The 17,278-nt window shown below is 38.6% G+C and overlaps 1 long non-coding RNA gene across 1 annotated transcript in view; it reads left to right on the top strand.

Moving 5' to 3' along the window:
• Positions 1-17,278, top strand: part of LOC102397734 — a 133,496-nt gene that overhangs the window by 11,900 nt on the left and 104,318 nt on the right. The window contains exon 5 of the long non-coding RNA XR_006544631.2: positions 629-687. This is a non-coding gene — a long non-coding RNA (uncharacterized LOC102397734). The remainder of the gene's footprint in view (positions 1-628; positions 688-17,278) is intronic.

Here is a 17,278-nt window from a genome sequence, read left to right as displayed (position 1 = left end):
GAACAAAAGAGACTTTTTGTTATTGTTTGGATTTTTTTAATGAGACTATTACCTTAGAAATATTAAATGAGCAAGTTAAAATACAAATAAGGTATATGATCTCTAATATTCTTTCTAGGAAACACTTAGGCCTCAAATTTGATATTTTCTCACCTGGGTGGGTCCAAAGAATTATCAAAATTATTGAATACTACACACACACACACACACACACACACACACACACACCCCTACACCCATATGGGTAAAACATAATGACACTACTGATTCGTAACCATCTAAATCAACAGAAAACTTTGCTTTGTGAATATTAATATTATACATAACAATTATTTTCTCGGTTTGGCCAAGAAGGAAGTCCTGTGGTTACTCAGGGACCCTGTTTTAGTGCTAACTGGCAGAATGGTTTCTGGTTCATTTCTTCGCTCACAAAACTGGCATTGAAACTGCCAAGATCAAGACCTTTGGACCATCAAAGTGTATTCAACGATAGCCAGTTTCTCCCAGATCAAGATATGCAATCAGAGACCTGGTTTTCAGGCAAAATTGATGCAAGCAAAATGTTTTTTGGCTGCCAGTCATTAACATAATGACATGGTTCAGAGGTGTGTGTCTATTTTTGCTTAAGGGTGTTCTGAATGGTGAAACACTAGTGATTTCCTGGTTTGATGCTGCAGTCCCAAAAAGGTAGGTCATATCTGCTGTATCTTCTTCTAGAACTCTTTACTCCAAGCTAGCCTCATTTCTTTGGTTGTACATATTGATGGTTGTTGTTTAGTTGGTAAGTCGTATCTGGCTCTTTTGTGACGCTATGGACTGTAGCTCGCCAGGCACCTCTGTCCATGAGATTTCCCAGGTAGGATACTGGAGTGGGTAGCTATTTCCTTTTCTAGCGGATCTTCCCGACCCAGAAATTGAACTCTCATCTCCTGCATTGGCAGGTGGATCCTTTACCACTGAGCCACCAGGGGAGGCCCACAGGCAGGGTAAGCTCAGACAACTATCCCAACTGTTTGTGATGCTAAGGAATCAATCAGAGATGACTTTGGGATATTCTCTTGTATCATCTCATTTCATTCTCATCATAATCTTTTAATTGCTAATGTTTATTCCCATATTGGAAATGAGAAAACTTTGACTTTGAGAGAGACTGTCATCTCTACCAACTTGTAAAACAAATAATGACAGAGTTGAGACTGAAATTTAAGCCGTCAGATTCTAAGTCTGAGCCTCTTTCCTCTGCACAATTGCAGCTTTACAGACTGTTATAAATGGACTTCAGCTACATCACTTATGTGAGTGAGAAAGGGAATTTAAAATGGTTCATGCATTTTACAACTTGATCTTCCATTCTTTGCGAGTGTTTCTGGAGTTCATTCTCCTTACATCAGTAACTATGTTTAGTCCTGTGTTGTAAAATTGAGACTATCAGAACCTTGCAGGAAATTACTCTTAGTACGAACAAGGCACTGGGTTTAGACTAGATTAATATGCAATTGGCACATTCTCTGTCCTGGTTAAATTCACTTCTCTGTGCTTCAGTTAGAATTGATATTCTGACTCAGTTCCTGAGAGCCATGTTTATGCATTTACTTTTTGCTTAAACTTGGCTGTGTTTTCATGGGATACCAAAATGAACAGAGCAGTTTCTGGCCTCAAGAAACTTATAATCTAATGGTAGAGGGAAATATCTATTTACAGAAATAAATATAAGCAAAGAAAAACATGTCATGATCATATATAGATAGGAAGTTTAGAAGATTAACACAAATATCCACCATTTATGAATGACTTCCCTGTTAGGCAACAGGGATGTGCTTTATTTTTGTAATGCTTCAACACATGTGTGTGTGTATGTGTGTGTTTTAAATGATTATATTTTGATGTCAGCTTGGAGTTTTGTTCCTTTTATGGCCGCACCCCATGCCATGTGGGACCTTAGTTTCTCAACTGGGAATCGAACCTGAGGCCTCTACATTGGAAGGCAGATTCTAAACCACTGGACCTCCAGGGAAGTCCCTCAACACACATCTTAAAAGGGAAATGCTATTAACCCAGCTACCGATGATGAATTTGAAGCTCAGGCAGGAGGTGACAATGGAAATTAGCCTTCAGTGGTGGGTAGGGTTTTCGTCCCTGGTGAGTTGGGCATCCCAGGTGAGAGAATGATAACAGAGAAGCACTGGAAGAGCAAGGGTCTGGGAAATCGAGAAACATCCCAGGTTCAGGGATCAGGAAATAGCGACTTAAATGGTCAAAAGCATATTTGAGGCCTCTATCTGTGATGTAGGCTACACAAGGAAAGTGTTCTTTCAATGAAGTGCTTGCTAATTCACGAAATTCCAGTGGACGTTGGTGTGATGTGACTGTTTTGGGGAGGCCATGCCTTTAGAATTTATGAAACTTTCTGATTTGTACTTTTTTATTTTCCCCTGTGGTTCTTCCGTTTTTTTTTTTTTTTTTTTTTTTTTTTAATTCTAGACAATGTGTAGTCAGCTCTCTGCTATAAGTAATTTGCTGGTAGCTGAACTTTAGATAAAGCCTTGTAAACCATCTACATCATTATATTACTTACAAAGAATAATTTTATATTGTCAGTGAAGACATTTTAAATTTTATATTGTTTAATCATCTTCGTTTCATTTGGTTGTAGCCTAAGCACTTGTTTTTATTATTATCCAGGTTAGATTTGATTGGTAGTTTTTTTTTTTTAAGTTAAGAATTAATAAAAGTTAGAGACGTGAAGCTATTCTGGACGATCCTACAATGGTGGGTAGATGTCATTATACATTTGTCGAAATCTATAGAATGTACAACATCAAGAGTGGACCCTAATGTAAAAAAAAATGTAAAATGAACTTTGGGTGATGATGACGTGTCGATGTAGATTCATTGATTGTAACCCACGTTCTGTGCAGGTGTGGAAGCTGATAGTGGGGGAGGGTAGGCATGTGTGGGGGCAGCAGATGTATGGAAAACCTCTGTAGCTGCTGCTTAATTTTTCTATGAACCTAAAACTACTCTGAGAAATGAGGTCTATTAAAAAATGTAATAGAAGTAGAGAACGAATGAAAGACCAAAGCCTTCTATCTAGGTAGTTTCATGTGTTGAGTCCAGAAATGGGTGGTAGAGATGGGAGTATTATGTCAAGTGTACCTGGAGGCAATAAGATGCTGGGGTTCTTCTGGCCACAGGAGTGGTAGCAAGAAGATCTTTGGACATAATAAATCTCTTGTGGAGTGAATAGAATCAGCCAATGAGAAGATGACAGAGGAGGGATCTCAGAGTCAGAAAAGCTATTATAAAGTTCTAGCAGTGCAGGATTCGTTCTCCTGTACCATCCAGAGGTGATGCACACCCGACCTTGATTTCCAAAAGGTCTTTTAGTGATGTCTTCCCTTTAGAACAACTCTTGATTTTTGTGATGGAATTTGGCTCTTAGGCCATTTTTCATTTTTGCTTTAAAGCTTAAAACACAAAGAAAAACATACATATCTAATCTTATTTAATCTGTCAAGTCCTGCCAAGTCTCTTTCTCTCTCAATATTTTGTTAGAAACTGGTAGCAATGAAATAAATATCCTTGGCATTTACGTGCCTTTTTGCTCTCACATGCCTGCTTGACTTAAATACCCTCTACTATCACTTATTTTTCCATCTCTGAATTTTAATTTTCACTGAATACTTTCTTTTTAAAAAAAGTTTTAAAAATTGAAGTATGATTGATGTACAATATTATATATGTTGCAGGTATACAATACAGTGATTAACAATTTTTAATTTTTTATATTTATTTATTTGGCTGCATCGGGTCTTGGCATTCAGAATCCTTTGTTGCTGTGTACAGATTCTCCAGTTGTGCCATGTGGGCTCCAGAATGCAGAGGCTCAGTAGATGTAGCTTAGTTGGTCCATGGCAGTGGGATCTTAGTTCCCCGACCAGGGATTGGACCCACGTTCCCTGCTTTGCAAAGTATATTATTAACCACTGGACCACCAGGGAAATCCCAATTAACAACTTTAAAAAGTTATACTCCAGGACTTTCCTGGTGGTCCAGTAGTTAAGAATCTGCCTGCCAATGCAGGGGACATGGATTCGATCCCTGGTCCAGGAAGATCCCACTTGCCACAGGGCCACTAAGCCATGCACTACAGCTACTGAGCCGGTGTTCTAGAGTCTGTACTTCGAAACAAGAGAAACCACTGCAGTGAGAACCATTCACACCACAACGAAGATTAGCCCTGGCTCACTGCAACTAGAGAAAGCTCATGCACAGCAATAAAGAGCCTGTGCAGTGAAATAAATAAATTATTAATTAAAAAGTCATACTCCATTTCATTTAGTTTTTATAAAACATTGGCTATATTCCCTATGTTGTACAATATATCCTTGTAGCTTAGTTTATACATAATAGTTTGCACTTCTTAGTGCATAATAGTTTGCGCCTACCCCTATATTGTTTTTCCCCCTTGAATACTTGCTTTTGAATCTTAGTAAAAGCTATAATATGAAAAACATCTTCAGAAACAGCAACAATATTGTATTGGGACCTGGAACCAAGTGTTTTTTGGTATTTCTATATGGCTGATTTCTGAGGTTTCAATCTCTAATCTTGTATGTCTTCATTTGTTTAGGGGTCTGGGTCCTGGCCCAGTACTTTCACTGCTTTAAGGAACTGTATGACTTGTAATTACAGGAGGGGACTAACTGAGCCAGGATATGAGGATTCTTGATCAATCCTTTAGTCATTTTCCTATAGTGTTATTCAGTTCAGTTGAGTCGCTCAGTCGTGTCCAATTCTTTGCGACCCCATGAACCGCAGCATGCCAGGCCTCCCTGTCCATCACCAACTCCTGGAGTCCACCCAAACCCATGTCCATTGAGTCGGTGATGCCATCCAACCATCTCATCCTCTGTTGTCCCCTTCTCCTCCTGCCCTCAATCCTTCCCAGCATCAGAGTCTTTCCCAGTGAGTCAGTTCTTCCCATCAGGTGCCCAAAGTATTGGAGTTTCAGCTTCAGCATCAGTCCTTCCAATGAACACCCAGGACTGATTTCCTTTAGGATGGACTGGTTGGATCTCCTTGCAGTCCAAGGGACTCTCAAGAGTCTTCTCCCATACCACAGTTCAAAAGCATCAATTCTTCAGCACTCAGCTTTCTTGACAGTCCAACTCTCACATCCATACATGACCACTGGAAAAACCATAGCCTTGCCTAGACGAACCTTTGTTGACAAAGTAATGTCTCTGCTTTTGAATATGCTGTCTAGGTTGGTCATAACTTTCCTTCCAAGTGTTATTAGTGAAATCAATTAAGTCCTTTTGTGTAATTCTAATCATAAATCTGGTGTCATCTATATCAGTCTTATTGAAGAGTAGGAAAGAAAATTGGTATGAGCCTGAGGGAGATAAAATAATTAAGTATCTTGGATTCACCTATTGTACTTTTAGCTAAAATAACAATGTTTACTGTTCTTTCTGTGCATGCTCAGTTGAGTCCAACTCTTTGCAACCCTATGGACTGTAGCTCTCCAGGCTCATCTGTCAGTGGGATTTCCCAGGCAAGAATACTAGAGTGATTTGCCATTTCCTTCTGCAGGGGATCTTCTCAACTCAGGGATCAAACCATTGTCTCCTGTGTCTGCTGTATTGCAGGTGGATTCTTTACCCATTGAGCCACCTGGAAGCCCAATGTTTACTATTAGAATGCTTTATTTTCTTAAAAAGAAATCCTGCATATTTTTCTACATAAATAATGTTTTTATGTTGAAATTTATTATTTCTTAAGAGAAATATAGCTTCCGGATTTTTTCTTGCAATGCAGTCTGCCAATCAGAGAAATTGAGTGAATGCCTAAGAAACCAATCATGAACACTTATGTCCTTGAATTATTTTTCCTCCAGCATATTTTATTAATTTTTTCATATTCCATAAAGTATGAGTCCTATGTCCAAAAATCTTGATTATTTTTTATGCTGCATAATTGTGTACTTTCTAATTGGTGATCTCTTGTTAATCCATTTGCAAATATTTATCTGCATCCTGCTCACATTAATTATCCTGGGATTACTTGCCACATCATAATGTTACATAGTTCTTTGGCTGTTTAAATGTCTATTATTGATGTCTCAAGTGATTACTTATAATTTAAATTTTCAATTAGTCTTACTTGTTAAGTAAGAAGGTAAAGCTACTTTCTTCAAAAGAGATTATTTGACCATATTTTTAGGAAATTAGAGATATTTCCTATGAGTACTTCAGTGTTCACTACTATTTATATACCCAAATATGTCATTGATTCCTGTCAATTTTGCCACTTAAACATCTTTTCATCTCCCCTTTCTAGTTCAGGTGCCTTATTAACCAGTTTTTCTTAATTCCAGCATCAATCCTCTGCAGAGCATACAAAGCCAAGAGAATAATTTTTTTCTTTTTGATATTTTTTTCCTTAAAAATTTTTATTACACCCAAAATGAGTATTTATTATAAAAAGGTTAGAAGATACAGATATTTAAAAATAATAAGCATAAGCTTATTTATAAAACATAAGTAGAGTCACAGATGTAAAAAACAAATTTTTGATTATCAGGCTATAAGGGGGGAGGGGTAAATTAGAAATTGGGACTGACATATACACACTTGTTGTTCAGTTGCTAAGTTTTGTCTGACTCTTTGTGACCCCATGGACTGCAGCATGCCAGACTCCCCTGTTCTCCATTATTTCCTGGAGTTTGCTCAAATTCATGTCCATTGAGTTAGTGATGCTATTTAACCACCTCATCCTCTGCTTCCCTCTTCATATACACACTGCTGCTGCTGCTAAGTCGCTTCAGTTGTGTCTGACTCTGTGCAACCCCACCAGGCTCCCCTGTCCCAGGGATTCTCTAGGCAAGAACACTGGAGTGGGTTGCCATTTCCTTCTTCAATGCATGAAAGTGAAAAGTGAAAGTGAAGTTGCTCAGTTGTGTCCGACTCTTGGCGACCCCATGGACTGCAGCCCACCAGGCTCCTCCGTCCATGGGACTTTCCAGGCAAGAGTACTGGAGTGGGGTGCCATTGCCTTCTCCCCATATACACACTACTATATACAAATAGATAACTAATAAGAACTCTCTGTATAGCACAGGGAGCTCTGTACCTTACAATACTCTGTAATGGTCAATATGGGAAAAGAATCTAAAAAGAAAGAGTGACTATATGTGTAACTAATTCACTCTGCTGTATACCTGAAACTAACACAACATTGTAAATCAACTATACTCCAATAAAATTTTTTTATAAAAGAAACAAAAGATACCTGTAAGCCACCAGCCAGATGAACAACTACTAAAAATTTGTTATACATTCTCTCAGACTCTTTTAAACATGCAAATAGTAGAATGTTATGTAAGATTGAAAACAGGTAATTTTTGAATCCTTGATGAGGAGAGATTGAAAATAAACTGAACTGAGATTTGCAGTCTGACCTGTACTGGATAATGGATGGTGCATCCACTGTGCTAATAGACTCATCAGACCATTGGTTGGTGATTGATAACTGGTTGATTTTATTTTAAAGGACCATATGGCCAAATCCTATATCTTGTTGCAGTTACGTCTTTTCCTGAGAGAAACAGATGTCCTTCCTGTCTGTCATCTTAGGACTGATCAACCCTGGAGCCTGAAACTTGAAAGGCAAGCTGAGACAAAGTAATAGGCATTTCTCATTTTAACACCAGATGTTCCTTTAGTCTAAATTCTGAGGAACAAGATTCCAAGACATTTCCAATGAAGTAACAGCTCTGGAAACATGGAGGAGGTTAGAAGCAAATCAGCCTTATTAGTGACCAAGAAAATAACCTAGGCATGAGCAGGAGAAACTCTGAGTTATTCTTCTTGTGGTGCTTCCTTCTCAGTATTGGCAAAACTACAGTGAGACTAATGGAAGTTATAGCCTACTTCCTGCTGAATTGTGGGGAAATAAAGGGCCCATGTGATACTTGAGACAAAAATTAAATGACTAATAAATACAACTAAAAAGAGCAGACAGAGCCAAGATAGCCGGAAAGTAAATGTCTTTGAAATAGTTTCCGTCTCTGGCCAGTAGCTTAAATTCAGCAATAACATCAAATAAGTAAATTATAGTAGACAATTGGCATTACTTTTTCAGAGTTGACAGAACTTAATTTACTTGCACTACATGTTTATAATCCTTTGTGTGGCAATAACTGAATGACCTTTAAAAGGTAAAGTCTTTTCTAGGTGTTTAATTTTTAGCTAGATAATAATCCTTTGAGAAAACAAGTCTTCATAAATAATAAGTAGCCATGTCTATCTTTGATTTAATTGTTCTGAATCTCTTCATTGTTGACTGCCATTCACAGTTTTTTTCCTTTTTTTTATGATAGACCCCCCACCCCCAACAATATTTCCATATTGCCTTCCACGATGATGTTGCTTTAGTGCTTTTTGTCTGATCTTTTGTGAAGGAACTTGCAGCTCTTCAATTTCAATCTATCTTGCTAATGTTTCCTTTCTTGTTCTATAGTGGAAAGTAGATATGAGATTTCCTGGGTCTCAAAAGGCAATTTTATGTACCAATTACTTTAACCTAATCTCTTTGAAAACAATAATTAATACAGTATATTTAAATAGCTAAGTTTTCTCTCTGTGCATCCTGGCCTCTGACATATTACCGATCCTGTGTATCACATTCTACTTAGACCACAGGGAGGAGAGGTTTCCAGTGAACATAAAAAATAAAGTCAGCTTTTCCATTCCTAAAGCTAGTTTTATTTTATTGTTGTATAACAGATTCAAGTGGAAATCTGTTCAGTAAGTTATCTTTTGTTTCTTAAAGATACTCTTCTCACAGAATTAAGCTAAGTACTTTTTCTAAGTGTTTGCATTTGAGGATCTGAATTGAGAATATTTTGGCTTTTACAGCACCAAGATTATGTCTGAACTTTTTATAATGGAATAAAAGATGGCAGGATGACTTCTGTTTTATAAATTCTTTTATACTAATTGAATTAAATGCATGCTCATATTTAAATTTTATGTACACTAATATTTAAATATTTTTCTTCTCCTAAGGCCCAAGATGGCAGGTTGCTTATACCACTAGATCTCCAAGTTTTTGCTTGCATCCTGATTGCTTGGAGAATATTGGGTCCCCTCAAGTTTCAGTAGGTTTGGGGAGGGGCCAAGAATTTACCTTTCTAACAAGTTTTTAGGTGATTCTCATGCCTGACGACCCCATTTGGAGAACATACTGATGTGAACATTCAGAGGGACGGACTTCATAGGTCTTGCCTAGATACTAGAATGTTTCTGTGACTAATAGACACAGACAGGGACCCTTCATGGATGGTCCAGTCCTAAGACCTGTGGTCTTATATATTCATTTAATTTCATGACTTTTGGGATTTAATTTAACGTCATATCCTTTGGAATTTAACTTAATGCCATGGCCTTTGGAGTTCTGCTCCAGATGATGGGAAGAGGGCTGATGCCATTAGCTCCAAATCACCTGGGGAGTAGGCAGGAGTACAGGAGTTTGTTACATGGGTTTATTCAAGTTGAGCTGCAAGTCCAGGTGGAAGTGTACTAAGGGCAAATAGAAATGATGGGGCATCACTCGGGAGAAAGAATGAGGCTGCAGAGTGAAGGGAAACCAAACACTTATTGATGACCTAGTGACAGATGCATATATCACCTTCTTTCATTTAACCCACACAAGTCTACTGAGGGTGGGGAAAAGTTTTTTTATTTTTAATAGATTAGGCAGGCACCTGAGACTTGGAAAGGTTAAGTAACTTGTCATTGTCTAAGGCCCAAATGTGAATCCCTGTTGGTCTATTTCTAGACTCCTTTTAGCAATATTTATTTCCTTTTTCTTTATTTGGCTGCACTGGGTCTTAGTTGCGGCATGAAGGCTTTTCAGTCTTCTTTGTGGCATGTGAGATCTTCAGTTGTGGCGGACAGGGTCTAGTTCCCTGACCAGGGATTGAACCTGGGCCCTCTGCATTGGGAGCATGGAGTCTTAGCCACTCACCGCACTACCAGGGAACTCCCTAGAGTATATCTGTGGATGAAGAAGCTTGAGAAGGGAAGGCAGGAGTAGTGTTCTATCCTACAAAGGGACTCAGTGGGATGAAGGCTGAAAAAAGACCAATGAGATTTGCTGTCTGAAAAGAAAACCTTCAGCGTTTTGGTTGTGGGAATACGACCTCCTAACAGCAGATGAAAAGGAAAGAGACGTAGTAAGTGAAAAAAAAATTTGAACAAAAAAAAAGGATTTTAAAAGGAAAAAGGCAAGAGAATGATGTCTCTTTAAAGCTTTCCCTAAAATAGTCACCTGTTAATGGACTGAACCTTTGTGTCCCATCCAGGTTCATATGTTGAAGCCTCAACTCCCAGTGTGATGGTATTTGGAAATGGGGCTTTTTAGGAGGTAATCAGGACCTTCATAACCTAATCTAAATAAGAAAAGAGAGAGAAACCTCTTTCTCTATGTGCATGCACCCCAAAAAGGCCTCCTGAGCACACAACGGGAAAGCAGCCATCTGCACTCTGATCTTAGACTTCCAGCTTCCAGAACTCTGAGAAAATAAGATGTCTGTTGTTTCAGACACCCAGTCTATAGTATTTTGTCATACCAGCCTAAATTAAGACAGCACTCATGCAAATGGATGATTTGTTTATGCAGACATAAAGGTTTTTGAGTATCTCAAACTGGCACTTCTTGGTGTTTTTCCCATCCCTACTTCTGTTGGAACACTTGGAAACAAGCAGGGTATTCCAGTCTTGTCAGGCTTCTCCTGCCAAATATACTTAATTATGTAACTGGGTGAGGTGTGCATTGACTCTTACATAAGAACCGGTTTTTCTGTCATATATTGAGCTGGATTGGGCTGCTTCTCTTTTGCTTGTGTTCGTGTGATACGTGGGGTGGTGAAGGTGATGTTAAAAGCATCAGTTTGAGTTTGAGAGCTGATGAGCTTACGTTCTTAACACTTAACCCTAAGGAAATCAACTCTATTACATTTGAGTCTTTGAAGTGCTTAGAGAAATTACAAAAGAAATTAAATATTAAGCTATTGATTCATGTGGGTCAGTCCATTCCATAAAACATAGTGTAAAATGTTGTTTCATTTCTGCTATGAAATTATTTTATCTTTTGATTTTTGAAGTTGAAATAGAGATCACTTGTAAATGACCATAGATTTTTTTCTGCAGCCTGACTAAGTTGATTTATTACTGAGCTCCCAAATATTTAACAGGTAGAGCCAAGAGAATGAACAATATGTTAAACATGAAACAAGCGTGGCTCAAATTATTTTTAGGACCCGGCAGAATATTAAAAGATCTTAATTAGTGTCACAAGGAAAATGATATGACTGATAGCACCCTATTTCTATGAACTGAAAAATGTTTTTAAAATGATGTGTGGATGTTTATTTTGTCTGAAGCATACCCAAGCTAAGTTTTCAAAACTGCTAGGAGTTCTTCCTGAGGGTAAATATGAAGATGATGTGAAGCCATACTCTTATTCTTTAGCAGTAAGAGGACCCTGGAGTAGACAGACCCTCAAACTTCCCCCAGAGTCAGCCCTGCGTGTAAGTAAAATTTAAGAGCCATCCACACAAGATTATAGATTTTATATATAGGCTTTTATAGGTCAATTGTGGCACTAACCTTCTCCTCTTAAGTCTCCTGAAAGACATCCCAAATGTTAGAACATAGCTTTGAGTTACACACCAAACAGGTAAATTAGTAGTAGTAATTTATATTACCATCACCATTCTGTGTCTCAGTTTGCTCATCTGTAAAATGGGGATAATAGTAGTACTCACCTTACAGAGCTGTTATGAGGAGGAAATATGAATGTGTGTAAAGACTTAGAACTATGCAGTATGACATATATGAGCAAGAAGGGAAGATGGGATAAGTCATTTTCCTTCAAGTTGTCAGCAATGAGTGACCGATAAGGTTGAGGGGTTTCTAACTAGATAAGTTTGCCAGTGAACAGGGAGACTGAATAGCACTGGAGCAGAAGACACTGCCCAGGAGGCCACACCTGAGATCCACCCTCTTTGCTCAGGGATGGGGTTGAGGGTGGGATCTTGTTGGGACAGTGTCTCCCAGTTGATATCTAGAAGAAGCAGGGGCAGTTTGCCTGAATTCCCTTTATGGGAACTGCATTTTTGCTTTCTGACTGCAGTCATCTTGGGGCACACCCTCTACTTCGGCAACCTTTGAGAGTTGCCACTTTCAAAGACTCAGGGTCCAGCTACAAGTAGAAAAGGTGCTTCTTCTTTTCCATGCTCTCATATCTGTAATGTGGGGAAAGCACATTATTTGACTGTTTAAGTATGTATGGACAGATACTTTTCCTAACACTCCCCTCTGATCAAAGAATCACAAAGCCTCCTCTGGATGTATATTTAGAAATGCTGTCATGGTTGCTGTTTCCTGTTTGGGCATCTGTCACGTGGCTACTTCAGCATGCAGGTGAGACTCTTCCAATAGACACATCGTACCATGTTGGGGAACAGTCTGTAATTGCCATCATCAGGCTTGCTACTTGTTTTATGATTTTACTATAACAGGGAAAATTGCTTGGCCTCCCCAAGACTCTATTTCCTTCTTTTGTAAAATGAGGGTGCCAGGTGGACCTCGAACTCCTTTGAGGTATGACATCATATTTGAGAGATGTGATCCTAGTCACAAAGAAGGTGACTAGCTCCAGGGCTTGCTCATGTATTTCTTATGTACCAATTACAAAATCAATTAGACAGAAACCCCTCTACTCACAGCAATCTCAAAGAGACTGGATCTAGTGACTCAGAAGCCACTATGACAGCTGAGTTCCCCTTGGTCTCTCTTGGTTCCTCTAGTCTGACATTCCCCTGCCCCACCGTCACATTACTTGAAGCAGGCTTTGCTATTATTATTTCCTCAAGGCTTTCAATGTTCAAACCAGTCCATTAGAAAATTTCCTGGGCTCACAAAACTTCATGGGAGTGAAAGGTTTTAATTCCAGCCTATGCAGGATTCATCTGACCAGGGTGAGACTGTTTTCAAGAAGTACTGTGTAGGATCTTTCTATTGTTGGCAATTGCTAATGGAACAGTTGTCCCATAATACTTTGAATTGGATCATTTTCCAAATTGGATCATTTTCCAAACATGATCATGATAACATTGTTCTAGGCAGTTAGCAACTGTGGAGAGAGGGCATACAAAGAAAATTACTTGATATGGGACTATGAAATTGCTGTGAGATTGCAAAATTGGATTTTTTATGTGTTTTAGGGATTGCTAAATGACCAGCAAAAAAGGTTAATCCCAATTTCATCAGTGACTAGAAAAGTCTAGGGCAAAGTAGATATTTTGTCTGACACTGATGGGATTTGCTCCCTGTGTATTGCTAGTACTTGCTGTTTAAATGTAATGATAGTCTGTATATGGAGAACATGTACTTGTAAGATTTGGATCAAAGGTTTCATAAATTATTTTGCAAGCTTCTTGTATATAGGGATTGTCTAATTCTAATACTTATACTTTGAATTACTCCAAGTATCTGACTTCATTTTATGTGTAATAAAGGTTTAACTGTTTCAAATGCTTTTTGAGATGAAGAGAGGAAATAACTATATACATAAATAAATTGCATAGTGTGTTCGATAAATATTTTAAGTGAAAATGTGGTTTGCCTGTTTGAGAGAGAAGCTTATAGGTACTTGAACAACTTGGTCTAAAGTGTTCTATTTCCATTTTATCATTCTGTTTTGGGGGCTGAGAGATTTAAGTGCTATCAAAGTGCATAAAATAAACAATTTTCATAATGCCAGGAGAAATATCAACAACCTCAGATATGCAGATGATACCACTCTAATGGTAGAAAGTGAAGAGGACCTAAAGAGCCTCTTGATGGGGGTCAAAGAGGAGAGTGAAAAAGCTGGCTTAAAACTCAACATTCAAAAAACGAAGATCATGGCATCCAGTCCCATCACTTTATGGCAAATAGTCGGGGAAACAATGGAAACAGTGACAGACTTTATTTTCTTGGGCTCCAAAATCACTGCAGATGGTAACTGCAAGCCATGAAATTAAAAGATGCTTGCTCCTTGGAAGAAAAGCTATGACAAACCTAGACAGCATATTAAGCAGAGACATTACTTTGCCAACAATGGTCCATATAGTCAAAGCTCTGGTTTTTCCAGTTGTCATGTGAAGATGTGACAGTTGGACTCTAAAGAAGGTTGAGCACTGAAGAAGTGAGGCCTTTGAACTGTGGTGCTGGAGAAGACTCTTGAGTCCCTTGGACAGCAAGGAGATCAAACCAGTCAATCCTGAAGGAAGTCAGCCCTGAATATTCATTGGAAGGACTGATGATGAAGCTGAAGCACCAGTATTTTGGCCACCTGATGGGAAGAGCTGACTCATTGGAAAAGACCCTGATGCTGGGAAAGATTGAGAGCAAGAGAAGGGGTGACAGAGGATGAAATGGTTGGATAGCATCACCGATTCAATGGACGTGAGTTTGAGCAAACTCCAGGACATAGTGAAGGACAGGGAAGCCTGGTGTGCTGTAGTCCATGGGGTCTCAAAGAGTCGGACATGACTTAGTGACTGAATGACAATGCAGTTAATATCCTTTCCCTGTTTTTCTTAGGCTCAAATGATGTCAGGGAACTTTACTAGGGATACTAACATCTAAAATATTCTGTAAAGCATATAAAATGTTGTAAAGCTGGTAAAGCTTCCTTTACCACTAACCCAGGCCATGGCAGAGGTGTCTTCTTGTCCTTTTCCTAGAGCTTCAGAAGGCCCAGGAATACACATCAGCCCACTCCTTAGCATGAAACAGAAATTGTTTCACAAGTTTCATCTCAGAGTGCAGGAATTTGCATCTATTTTGAGTTCTTTCTTTCTTTTAGGTTTTTTTTTTTTTTTAATGTGGACCATTTTTAAAGGCTGTATTGAATTTGTTACAATATTGCTTCTGTTTTATGTTTTGGATTTTTGGTGTAAGGCATGTGGAGTCTTAGCTCCCTGACCAGGGATTGAACTACCATTTCCTTCATTGGAAGGCAAAGTCTTAACCACTGGACTTCCAGGGAAGTCCCTATTTTTAATTATTTCTCAAAATTATGATATGTTGTAGACCTATAAGAAGCATAGTTGTTTAGTTGCTAAGTCATGTCTGACTCTTCTGCAACCCCATGGACTGTAGCCCAACAGGCTTCTCTGTCGATGGTATTTCCCAAGCAAGATGGGTTACCATCTCCTTCTTCAGGGGCTCTTCCCGACCTAGGGATTGAACCTGTGTCTCCTGCATTAGCAGGTAGATTCTTTACCACTGAGGCACCAGAGAAGCATAAGAAGCAGAGATGATGGTATAATGCGCACTCCACATCCAGATCACCTGGCTTAAGAGCTCAAACACAACTGAAGTCCCCATGAAACCCTATCATCCCCCTGCACCCTCCCCCGTTTTTATCCTTTTATGATACAAATATAGCCTTAAAAATTTTGGGCATCTCTTTTTTCAAATATAATCTATTATTTGTTCCAGGTTTCTGATGGGCTCATATAAAATATTTATTTATATGGCTGTGCTGTGTCTTAGTTGCCCCATGCGAACTCTTAGATGCGGCATGTGGGATCTGGTTCCCTGACCAGGGATCAGACTGGGGCCCCTTGCATTGGGAATAAGGGGTCTTAGCCACTGGACCACCAGGGAAGTCCCGCTCCCCACCCCCCCTCACCCCCCCCACCGCCAACATTTTTTAACCAACTCACACAATGGAATTGCTGATTGGTTGTTGAAAGAGATTTTGCCTACATTCCTTGTCACCTAGCACCCAAAACAAAGATCTGACCAAATATTTGCCCAAAAGCATTACACTGGGGAATCTTGACCCCATATTTGTTTCAATATGCCACTTAAGAAAAATAGCATCAGAAATACCACTGATGAGAGCAGTAATGGTATATCAACCTGCCAGCAGAAAGCAAGACAGCAGGTTTAGTTACGGTATAGTGATTGTAATTATAGAATTAGGATTTCAAAGAAAATAATCTTTTGTTGTTGTTGTTTAATCACTAAGTCATGTCCGGCTCTTTGCAACCCCATGGACTGTAGCTCCGGCTTCTCTGTCCATGGGATTTTCCAGGTGATAATACTGGAGTGGATTGCCATTTCCTTTTCCAGAGGCATGCCTTTAATTTTATTAGGCGAATAGTCCAAATTACTTTTTCCAGCTCTTTTCCCTTGAGCAGTTGTTTCAAACTCTTCTCAGTGTCAATGAATTCTATATTAAACATTAAAAAAAAAAACAAAACATTTCTCCATCTCTTATGTAAGAATCTCTTCAGGAATACACAGGAGGGAGTAGAATGGCGGGGTCCTAGGGAATACACATCTTTACCAAGACCAGCTCTGGCCAAATGGTTCTCTCAACTCTGTGCCAATTGACAGTTTGCCTGAACGTCATTTCTGTTGCTCCACATTCTCGCTCTTATCATCAGAATTTTTCATTGTTTTAATCAGCATTTCCCTGATTGCTACTGAAGTGGAGCATCTTTTATATGTTTATCACCCATTCTGGTTTCCTGTTCTGAGAATTATGTCAGTTTATCTTTTTGCTTTTTCTTTTTTTGGCAATATGGCTCACCTTGCAGGATCTTAGTTCCCTGACCAAGAATTGAACCTTGGGCATTCATGAAAGCCCAGAATCCTAACCACTAGGTCACCAGGGAATTCCCCTTTTGCTCATTTTTTTAAGGTTGTTTATCTTCTTAGTGATTATGAGAGTGATCTAATGGAGCTCTTTATAATATTTGGTCACTAATATTTTTTCTCCCAGCCCATGGCTTTGTATTTTTAAATGTTATCCTTTAATTAGCAAATCATTTGTTAATTATTGTTTTTAAGATTCTATTTAATAACATTTTACATACCCTGGGATCATAAAGTTAGTTTCCAAATTTTTCCCACAGTGTTTAGAAGTTTTTTTCTTCCATTTAGCTTTTAATTACTCTGGAGTTGAATTTTGTAAATTATGTGTGATACAGATCTAATTTTATTAGATTTTTCCATATAAATAAGCAATTATTCCAGCATAGATTACTTTTTATTTCTGCATTGTTTATTATCATTGATTTTATTTACATTTCCTCAGAAAGTCATCCTAAGTGTGGTCTTCTTAAATGGTTGTATTGCATTGATGTTAGAAGCTGGAGGACATATTTTATCTCCAGGTCTATGTCTTATTCACTAACATTACA

Source organism: Bubalus bubalis, chromosome 14 (assembly GCF_019923935.1).
Source record: "Bubalus bubalis isolate 160015118507 breed Murrah chromosome 14, NDDB_SH_1, whole genome shotgun sequence".
Taxonomy (NCBI): domain Eukaryota; kingdom Metazoa; phylum Chordata; class Mammalia; order Artiodactyla; family Bovidae; genus Bubalus; species Bubalus bubalis.
Note: the sequence above shows the minus strand (reverse complement) of the source record. Positions and strands in the feature narration are given on the sequence as shown.